This window comes from Carex rostrata, chromosome 29 (genome assembly GCF_964058835.1).
Source record: "Carex rostrata chromosome 29, lpCarRost1.2, whole genome shotgun sequence".
Classification (NCBI taxonomy): Eukaryota; Viridiplantae; Streptophyta; class Magnoliopsida; order Poales; family Cyperaceae; genus Carex; species Carex rostrata.
Window position 1 is genome coordinate 6100668 of NC_135946.1, and position 11641 is coordinate 6112308.

At 32.4% G+C, this 11641-nt stretch overlaps 1 long non-coding RNA gene across 1 annotated transcript in view; it reads right to left on the reverse strand.

Moving 5' to 3' along the window:
- LOC144546059 (uncharacterized) overlaps positions 1–10544 on the reverse strand; it is a 46023-nt gene extending 35479 nt beyond the window's left edge. Inside the window, exon 1 of the long non-coding RNA XR_013508687.1 lies at positions 10210–10544. This is a non-coding gene — a long non-coding RNA (uncharacterized LOC144546059). The remainder of the gene's footprint in view (positions 1–10209) is intronic.
- Between the last annotated feature and the right edge of the window lie 1097 nt (positions 10545–11641).

Sequence of the window (11641 nt, forward strand, 5' to 3'; positions counted from 1 at the left end):
CAAAGAGGGGGAACTTTCTTTCTCCGTTGGGAAGAAGAAAGAAAAATTTTATTTTCATAAGCCCTTGATACCTCCTAATAAAAATTTAGTTTGCATGATAGAAATTTCACAGGTTAATAGAGAATTTGTGCAAAAGAAGTCGGTGGCAACATCTGAAACCGACAAACCTCGAGAAGTCGACAAGACAAAACAAACTTGGCTCCCAAAAAGCAAAATCCATGAAATTGATGGAAATATTCAAAAACAGGAGTGAGAAGAAGAAGTTGACCAAAACGGAGCAATGGGGAGGCCGCCCTCCCGATCCTCCACCTAAGCATTGAGGCGCACCTCCACCACCTTCCGCCAATAGAGTAATCCATGTTTCTTCCTATTTACTTTTGTTTATTTTTACGCATTGGGGACAATGCTTAATTTAAGCTTGGGGGATGGGAAGAAATTGTATCTTTGCATTGCATTTTTTTATTTTCTTTCAGTTTTTCAAAAATTTAGGATTTATAACCTTGTTTTTACTTGACCATGAATAGGATTTGTGATTTTGAACTTAATTGCTTGAAATTGCGAATTTGTCAAGATGTTTTATGAGGTTATGAAAAATAGAGTCTTGCATAATTGGACTTAGTTGTTTGAAAATGCATAAAGTATAAAATCATGTTTAATTTTTGTGTTAAAAGTTGGCAAAATAATAAAACTTTTGATAAATTTGAGTGATTGACAAAACATTAGAAATTTTAGTGTGAATTTTTATAAGTTTTTAGGAATACCCTTGGAATAATTAGAAATAACCCTATACTTTGGCGAAAAACTTTGTGGAAATAAAGATTTATGAAAATGAAAACCTAGGATTTAAATTTATTTTGAAAATGCAACTTGTTTGTGAAAAATGGATTTAGAAAGATCGGGATATCCATGGGTATGATTTAATGCCTAGGGATGTGTGTATTCATGATATATGCAAATGAAAAAAAAAAGAGTGAAATAAAAGATAAGATGGAGATAAATAAGAGTACTGGCACAATAAATCCTACGGGATGCCTTTGAGCTCATCTCCCAAAGTAATAAAAAAAGAGTACTGGCACAATCCCACGGGATGCCTTTGAGCTCAAAAATTTGCCAAAACTTTTGCATGTATCAACACACGAAGTCTGCGACTTTCTAACCTAAGTTTGATTCAAGCTTGGGGGGATTTTAAAAAGAATTTTCGCAAATAAGAGTGCATTTTTTGTAATATTTTTAGATATCCAAAGTTTACAATTTCTAAATCTTTAAGGAAATGAAAGTTAGAGTAATCAAATTGTGGGGTGAAGCATAATTAGTCAAGGGTTGAACTTTAGATTTGTAGAAATTTATATTGAAATTTTTAAATTTTGGCAAGGTCATACAAATTTTTCAATTAAAGAAATATACTTGATATGGTGTTAAATTAGAGATCGAATTGTAGTTTAAGTTTAGATGTTGCTTGAGGACAAGCAATGTTCAAGCTTGGGGGAAAAAGTTGTATAGCTATGTTATTTTTACAACTCAGTGACTTACTAATGCAAGAAATATTCTAAACCCCTTGAATTTTAAAATAAACCTCTGTTAGTATGCACCAATTATGCTTCAGCCACACACCAGCATTTTAGTACCCATTTTGCATCATAAACATTTCCATTTAATAATTACCTACCAATCACTCCAAATACATGAAATGCATGGTTATCAGGAGAGCTTTGTTTTTATGCTCCTCCTTCAAGAATTAATGGAACTCTAAATCATGTGAACTTTTGTGTTGCCTTCCAACTACAAATTAACAAATTATAATGTTGTGTCGTTGGATTAATGAGCAGTAGTCAAGGTTAATAACAATTATGTGCTTGCTTACTCTTGTTGATGGTTGGTGCTATTTTCTAACAATTGATAGATCTCACCATCTACATTCCAGCACCTCGTGCAGCTAACCACAATGCAATGCCTATATTCAGATCATGTTTCAAAAATTACATCCAGTAATTAATAGTATATATTTATATTAAGGTTTTTGTACTTTTAGAGAGAAAAAGGTAAAGTAAATACCATGTAAGTAAAGTAGCAAGTTCTGCCTTGCTTTTTTCTTCCAATTGAAGTCCCAAAATATCCTATAGAAGCTTAAAAAAAATAACGAGTTTAGCTGCACATACTTATAATAAGGTTATATTATTAGAAAATATAAACATTGAAGAGTAATAGAACTAAATCGGTACAACAGTAACTATCAAGTAGCTCACTAATTAGATATCTCAATTAACAAGGAAACCTAATAAGCCCAATACAACAAAAGAACATGATTTTAAAGATGTATAGCAGAACTGAAACATGCACCATTCGAGGCTCAAAGAAAAGTTCAATTGTAATGTGCAAGTAGTTAGTAAGACTATGAATTAAGAGTAGAAAGCTCTTTAGAGATTTCAACAGTACCTTACGGCTATATATAGCACATTCTCAAGTGAAGCTTCATTGATGTAATTTATATGCTTTCTCAAGAGATTTTAAATTTGCCTTCAACATCTGAAATTCAAACTAATATGCACTTATGTTTAAAATAAATGCAGAGGAAAGCAAACTGATACCTTTCCAAGATCCCAACAAAGGCACTTCTTCCATTGCCATATTGTTTGAATAAAACTTTTAGTAATTTAGTTACACCTTGGAAATCCAATCCCACCCTTTCCATTAAAAAATTATGTACAAATTAACAAGTATCGTATCACAGGTCTATTTGTATGAAGGTCTGTAGTTTTTTTCAATGAATGTGCACAGTAAAATGCACCTTGTAGATATTAAAACAAAAGTCTTAAGAATGAGGCAACTGACCATGAAGTGAAAAATTAATGAAAATTGAACATTAAAAGAGAACTTACCAATGGGAGCGCATGCAACCAACTTAGATGTTTCTATTAATGTACACACCCACACACACTTGCCTAAATAAAAAGAAAATAAAATGGAAGAATATTGTAAGAAACTTATATTAGTCGCTCATTTCAGCTTTTTTAGCAAAATCAGTTAAATGAGATCATTTCAACTTTGTAAGATAATAAAAGGGGAAATTTGTATGATAGGAGAGAAGATAAATCTCAATCTTTAATGCCAATTAGAAGGGGTTAAATTATAAAATGTATTGTGCAGGAATTTTGTATACTAGATCTGGAAGTGGAATAACAGTCGAACTTTAGCTAATAAAATTGCTACTTTAGTTTAGTTTAGTTTAGACCACAGTAGAAAGAAGAGGCTTGAATTAGAAATGTGGATAAAAGAAAGCAAAATTCGAAATGAATCAGTACTATATAGTCTGATTGGAGCACAAACAAGTCAAAATCTAACCATATTTCTACCAAAATTAGTGAAAAGTTCAGATTTAACAGAAACCATGAAGGTGAGCAATGAATAGGTTCCAAATTTTGAGAAACATAAAGCCTATGTAAAAGCTAATTAGATGGCATGAAACGGAATTTGATTGGATTGGATTGGTTTAGTAAAAAAGAGCAGCAAGGTTGAGATTTGAGAGATTTGCTGACCTGAAGGAAGATGCGTAGATCCGATGGGCAGAAAGATTGAAGGGACAAGCCTTAGATCTGATGAGTGGAGAGGAGGAGATTGAGAACGGCGAAGTCCTGAGGTTGAGAGTCAAAGCATGAGTAACTAGGTGCGGCTGTAAGAGGAAGACTGGTTAAACCCTAGACGAAAGTTCTAATGGACTTGGATAAAGCGAGGAGAGCGGCGGCATAATGAAATTTCGGGAGGGAAGTGAAAATGGGAGAGCGGGATAGTGAAATTTTAGGGAGGGAAGTGAAAAAAACGAGAGAAGAGATTCTCAGATTGAGATTTGAGAAAAGAAACGAATTCATATGCTCTGAGGTAACATAATATTTGCTTTTAGATCGAAACCATCTGATCATTATTATGCACAAATATTAAAGAAGCATGTGCATCATCTAAGGTTGGATTTAAACAGAAATATTATATTACCTTATAGAATACCCACAGCTATTCAGTGAAATGTATCAGGCATCGGAGGGAAGGAAAAAAATTTCGGATCCGGACAGATCAGTTTTAGCTTCGTGAAGCACAGAAAACATAAGAGCAGTCTTCAATTGATATATTTGGTGCGCTGTTTATAGTCTAAATTGCTCTGTTCCTATGAAAGAAAGAATCTCCTCTGACTTTTTGAAAACATTAGACACCCAATACAAATTTGAGTACATTTTGTATTTTAATTTTAGTTTAATTGATTTATAAATTGAAATGGCTTCAAAATAAATTTTTTGCAAGATATTAAATAAAATTTTTTGCAAGATTTTTTCAATAGTGAAAAAAAATTATGATTTACATGTGTATAACCAACTTTTTAGAAAGATATTATGAAATGAAACAAAATAAATTTAGGTAATGCATACACAATAAATAATATGAAAAAAATATAAAATATATATTTTCAAATTTGTTACGATTTTTATAGTCAAATCATATTTATAATTTCAATTTTATAGAATAGCATCACTATTTTCTCTTTCATCATGTGCTAATATTTGTGGACCATTTATTTTCACGTGAGCGATAAACGGTTGATTTGAAATGAAATGGATCCAAATTTATTATGAAATGATCAAGGGAAAATATTGAACATAATCAATGGTTCGGATCGACCAACGGACGATACGTTCCCGTACATATTCATGAACTCATGAAGCAAGAGTTTATGTTCTATGAAACATAAACTCTTGCTACGTGAGTTAATGAAGACTCACGGGATTGTATCTTCCGTTGATCGATCGGAACCGTTGAAATGAAAATGAACTGGATTTATTTTATCATAGCAAAATTTGATGAAATTTTATTTTCATTTGCACATCCATCAAGTTGACGGAATATTGCAATATCGAATGGCTATAAACACTTCACGTCGGATCGAAGCTCATACGTGATCAAACTTCATAAGTTTTATGTTGGTTATGTTCAATATTTTGTCTTGATCATTTCAAAATAAATTTAAAATCATTTTGTTTCAAATCGACCGTCAATTACTTATGTAAAAATGAACGGTCCATAAATATTGACTCAATTTTAAGAGACAAATAATGATGAAATTCTATAAATTTGACATTTATAAGTATGATTTCGTCATAGAAGCTATAAAAATATACATAATATTTTTCAAATTTTTTTCATATTATTTGCTGTACAATTATTATCTAATTTATATATTTGCAAATCAGACCCGTCCGATGGGTGATGAAGAGTCCCGATTTCAAAGGATATCTCCATTCTAGAAGCTGTACAAGGGATTCAATATTCTCTACTGTAACATAATATTTCTGTTCAGATCCATTCTAGGTGAAATGCAATGAATCTTTCAATATTTATACGAAATCTGATCAGACGGCTCCAATCTAAAATGGAAAAATTATGTTACCTCAGGTGATATGAATTCACGAGTAAGAACGCAAATATGCCATACAGAGAGAGTTGATACACAGATACTTGGGCATTTTTTTGCAAAACCAAATTGAAACCTTTCTGCTCTACTCTCTCTCTCTCAACTCTGTAAGCAAACAGATCCGAGCCCCTTCTCCAACGCCAACCCCGATCCCTTCTTCTCCAGTGCTCACTGTCTCGATCCCAACCTACCCTGTCAAGTCCCGCCGCCGCTATTCCTTCTCCATGTCGGCCTCGATTTCTCCATACCCAACTCCAACTCCGCCGTTCCTTCTCCATGTCTACATGTCCGTTTAAATGGGAAATGTGCAGAAATTGGGACAATTGGGTTAACCAAGGATTTTGGGTAATTATTTTCTATTTTATTTTTTAAAATTATTGTGATATTCTTTGGTAAATTCTTTACAATATCGGATCTGTGTTAATGAAGAACAAGGAATTGATACATTAAAATTGGCAATTAATTGTTGGGCAATTTCATATATTAGTTGCGGCTACTGCGATTGGGGAGAAATTGAAGCGAGATTGAAAGTAAGTTGGGTTACTGCGATTGGGTTAACCAGTGCACTGAAAGTAAGTTGTGAGCTTGTCAGGATTTTTGTTGCAAGTGTTCATGCTTTCATTTATTTAGTTCAATAAAGGTCACGAAAGTTATTTACCCTGATTCATTTCACAACAGATAGAAACAATACTGTTTTTAGGTTGGCCTTGTAATTATGGATTTGGATTAGTTTATAACTTCAAATCACTATCAAATTTTGGTTTATCTTCTACTGGATTTTGGGCAGGTCGATTTTAAGTTTCATTTGGTCTGGATTAGATTGTTTGATCCTTGCCATGTTTTGATTTATCTCAAATTGGGTCAGGTCCAGAATTTATCAATGACTGCCAAGTGAATGCTTTGTATTTGTCATTCTTTTTTAATACTGGGTTTTCTGACATGACACCAAGGAGCAAACAATGAGGCATACTGCATAATTTTACCATTTTTTTTCTCTGAAAGGCATACTGTTAGTTGATTATTTTCATGTCCTATTACATAAGCTACAATTAAAAATTAAGTGCCATACTTTCTTACAGTATGGTTTTAGTATTTCTGATACCTGATGATACCAGTAACAGTTGATGCAACATGATTTTTTTTATATGGTAGACGTGTTCAAAACACGGCTTCAAATGTAACTTCATGTTTCAGAGGAGTCAGTTAGTTAGAATGGTAGTAATAATGTGTCTGTATTGTTCCCCTGCACATCAAGAAGTAATGTTTCACCAAGGACTTCTTCTATTTATATGTTTCTTATCTATTTAATGCACTTTGTTCTTAATGTTTCCCAAATGCATCACATAGAGACCATTTTCTAGTAATAATGTTTCTTATCTATATGGATGCCTTAGATTGGGACTCTATGAGATTTTGCAAACATGCATGTGACTATGTTATTTGTTTATCGAATTTCACATTTATGTTTGCATCTGGTGCAGTTTCTGGTGCACTTGCCACTGCTCTTACAAACCCAAATAAAGTTTTCAAAGTATGCTAATTATATGCGTAAATTTGTAACTTTTAGATGACCTGTATGCAAATTATCTAGAGGCAAACTGAACCAAATAACTTATTGTCACCAACAGTTGATATTAATTTCAGAACTTCTGTGCATATATATAAACAACAGTTGTGACAGGCAGCCCCAAGAGTTCAAATGAAGAAATGTGAAATGCACTAGCTGGGGCAAAGCTCTCTCTAAGGAAATGGACAAATGATCAGATTACGAATAAAAATAAGGAAATGGACAAATGATCAGATTACGAAGAAAAATTGTAGGTGGATTTTTTTACACTTTTCTTGTTTTGAGAAATTGCAGGTGAAATTGTGTGTTGAATATGTGAAATTGTAGGTGGACAAATGATCAGATTACTAGATATGTGAAATTGTGTGTTGAATAATGAGATACTTTGATTTTATAAATATGATATTATTATTGTGTTATTTAGTAATCTTTTTATATAATTTAGTATTATTAATTGAAATTGTGGGTGTTTATTGTTGTGATTTATTATTTTCATTATTCAAAGGGGCATCTCAAATAAACAAAAATGTTTCTATCTCCAGAAGCTAAATTTTTTCAACGGTAGTCTCATGGAAATATTATGTTTAACTATAAAATAATATAAATTGAATCAATAAAACATTTCCAAGGGTGTGCTCCAGCATTTTCATGGGCCTCAGCATAAAATAATATAAACTGAATTAACAAAATATTTCCAAGGGTATTGTGCTCCAGCATTTCCATGAGCCTCATTATAAAATAATATAAACAGACTTACCAAAACATTTCCAAGGGTAGTTCCTTGGAAATAATATGAGTTCACAATAAAATATAGTATTCGTTCTGTTTAGCGGGTCATGGGTCGTGCAAAAGTATTTTCAAGGGTGGATAACAAGTATTTTCAAGGGTTGGCATCAGGGATTTCCATGCGCTACTATTTTCAATGACCTAACCTTGAAAATAGTTAAATGTGTCAGCAAACTCAATTTTATTTCCAAGGGCCCTTCTTACTCTTGAAAATACAGATGCTACCCTTGAAAAAAACGAAAATTCTAGTAGTGTTTCTTCACTCAATTTAGGGTTTAAAAATTCATTGTATATATTGTAATGAAGACCTAATGATGTTTAATAAGTATAAGAATGGAGATCTGAAAATAAATTTTTGTAGATGGAAACTTTCCCTTGAATTTTTTTTTTTTCTGTTTTGCTCGACTACGCCTGTTCGGAAAAATTTGACCATTTTTATGCAAATAATTAATGCATTAAAATGCACGAATTATTAGATTGCATTGTGATGATTTCTTTATCTCTCATTCTTATTAAGGAGCTTAATGTCTAGATCCTGCAAGGATCCTGATTTACTGTTTTTTTTTTTCGGAATGATGCTCAGCTGTTGAATTTCCAGATCGTACATAAATGAATTTTTCAAATTATGAGTTTCAACACATAAGTATGCATTGATCGCGCCGCATATGATCCGAGTGCCTGTAGACCGCGCGCCACACCCGTGAACCGCGCCTCTGAACCACGCACGGCACGCACCGCGCACCCTTTTTCCTTTTTTTTGCTGAAGCTGGGATTCGAATCCAGTTGGGTTCTGTTGGTGCCAAAATTCTTACCACTACACTAGAGTTTACATGTGTTATCTTGTAGATAAATATAGTATTTAACTATTTTTCTCTACAAATTTGATTTAAATTATCTCTCATCCTTATTAAAGAACTTAATATTTTCTACTACATAATTTGCTCCTGTTGCTGTGCACGGGCACGATTATAGTATTAATTATTGCTGCCACTGAGGCACAATAATAATTCTTATTTGATCTTCATGTGCTGTGCTATTGGTTGACTGCTTTTTTCTACCTTTAACTTTTGCATTGTTGTTGCCTTGTTGAGTTGATGGTTCGATGCTGCACTACATTATGTTGCCTTTACTAAATGTTTGCTATTCTTTTATTCTAATAAATTACTGGCCTAATGATGTAAAGATATGGTAAAAGAATACCTCAAATTTCATGTCACTCTTGTAGCTCAATATATATTGTTGTTGGATGGATAGATATGATAGTTGAGTGTCCCCTGGTTAAGAACCTAATGGGAATGTAGGTGGTCCGCTTTTAAGTCAGCCTACCATTTTTTTAATTAAATCTTAAAAGGGATGCAACAAAGGTACTTCCCAGGAGGAAGTACACTTAATTGCAGAGTTCTGATGGGATACGGTGCTTTAGTGTGTGTATGATCGCATTCTTTAGACTACCTTTTTAAAAAAATTCAAAACTTAGTCTAACAATCAAGTTTGATGTTCGTAAATCTAGTTTCGTGCCAAAGCAGATCAGATGGTTTGGATCTAACTTAAAATTTGAGTTACCATAGGTGATATGAATCCCCCGAATTCATACCACTGGTTTCTATAATATTTGTGCTGATTTTGATCGGATGGTCTCTATCTACATATAAATATTTTGTTATCCACATTTTCCATATATCTACTCAAAATTTGATATATCAGAGGATGCGAATTCGACACCCTGCCCCCTCCTCATTAGCGAATATATCTTTTATTTTTCTCGAAACAGTAGTATAAACACATTTATGAATTATCTGAGGGCCCAAATATCTTTTATTTTTCAATTTTTTTTCTTCAGTACGTAACATACATCTCCTTAGAATTTTGATGTTTGTGTGTCTGCACTTGTTGATAATATTGTTCTCTGATGCCTTCTGAACATTTTTTTTAAACTTGGGTAATTATAAGTTTCGTATCTATTGCTCTGCCGTACTTTTTTTTTTTTTTTTTTTTTGTGAAGAATTATAGTTAGTATTTATCCATTTGTATTTTGAATCTCCTTTATTAGTGAAACACTACCAAACTTGGGTAATTATAAGTTTGAATTGACCGTTTGGACTTCAAAATCAGAAAACCAATTAATTACACCACAGATCTGGAACAAACATTTTAATACTAACACATATATATATCTATCATAGCTTTCAAATATAAAGAAAATATTATACTCACACTGCATCGCTATAGTTAATTATTTAGAACATTGACATCTTCAGAAAACATAATTCGGCACCACCTTATGCATTAAGGCATGCCTACTTTGAATTACAAAAAGAAAAAAGAAAAAAGAAAAAGAGTAGGACTACGTACTTCAGTAGATCGACCGCACAACAATATATAACATATAGAGGCACACATTCACCTAATACATACATATACAAGGAGAAATATATGTTTACTATGGATGATCTTTATTTTGAAGTGTGGCGTGATCGCCATCTGTGCTGACGAGTTTTCCTCCCAAAGAAGGGGGACACTTAGCACTGCCGAGGCCTCCAGTACATGTACTGGGACCACTGGGAACGCTACCTTTAACCGCTACTGCTGGCAGAGGGGCCATAAGAATGAGAACAGAAAGGAAAATAAACTTGACAAAGGTTGTTTTCATTTTATGGATAATATAAGTATATAACCATTAATGGCTTTTAGTTTTCCTTTACTGGGTGTTGTGAGGAGCAGCAAGAGAAAACCAGTTGTATTGTTGGTCTATTATGCATACTGATAAGACGAATATTTATATGGAGAAAAAGTGATCATAAGTCGTTCTTGACTGAGAATAGGGACACATAGATGGCAGTCGTTTTTGATTGCTAATTTGTACATATGTACAGCACTGAGAACACTGTTCATGCATGAGACAAATTCACTTTTATCTTTTCCATCTTGTAAATCACTTTTTCGGAAAAAAAAAGGAACCCAATACTGACTTGGATATGTTTACCTACTTGATAACTAATTATCTCGAGGAAAAAATATTGAGCGGCGGGTCCCACTGGTGGAAAATTATTGGAATATGAGTTGAAGAGTTGCTCTCCATGACAGTCAATTCCAAATTGGTAGAATCGCAGGACCCCCATTTTTTAAAATACACGCATCCCAAAATCAGTTGGTTTTAAGCACGAAAAAAATAAAATTACTTAACACAAAAGATTTCAAAAAATAATTTGCTTTTTACACAAAAATTCATTCTACTTACAAAAAGAATGAAATTTTGTTTAGAATTGAATAACTGCATGAAATTTCTTTACTTTATTTCATATCAAACAAACTAATTCCACATAATTATTTTAAAAAAAAATTATGTAACACAAAAGACGACACATAATTTTTATGGGTTTACATATTAGTTTGGTCTTTTATCAAAACTGATATCCAATCCTGAATCCATTTTTTTTCTTATCTAGCTGCAGGTCTGGTCTAGTTTTTGTTTTTTTTTTTTAATAACAATGACTAGTAGTTAACTAGAGATCCATAAAGCAAAATAAAGAACTCATTAAAAACATGTTACTCTAAATAAAAATATGTTCTCTTAACAAGTAAAAATTGCCATACACTCATGTATAAAATGCTCATTATAATAGTTTATAAGTGAATCACATCAGTTGTAAATTTTGTGATTTGCATATATATATGATATATATACTATCTAAGTTTTTGAGCAAATACTACTGTCCTCAATATATTTTTATTATAATATAAAAGTTTTCATAATTAACATAAAATTTTGAAAGAAACAAAAAATAAGTAATATCTAAATAAATCATGATTAAATACGTAGTTAGATGTCATAGTCT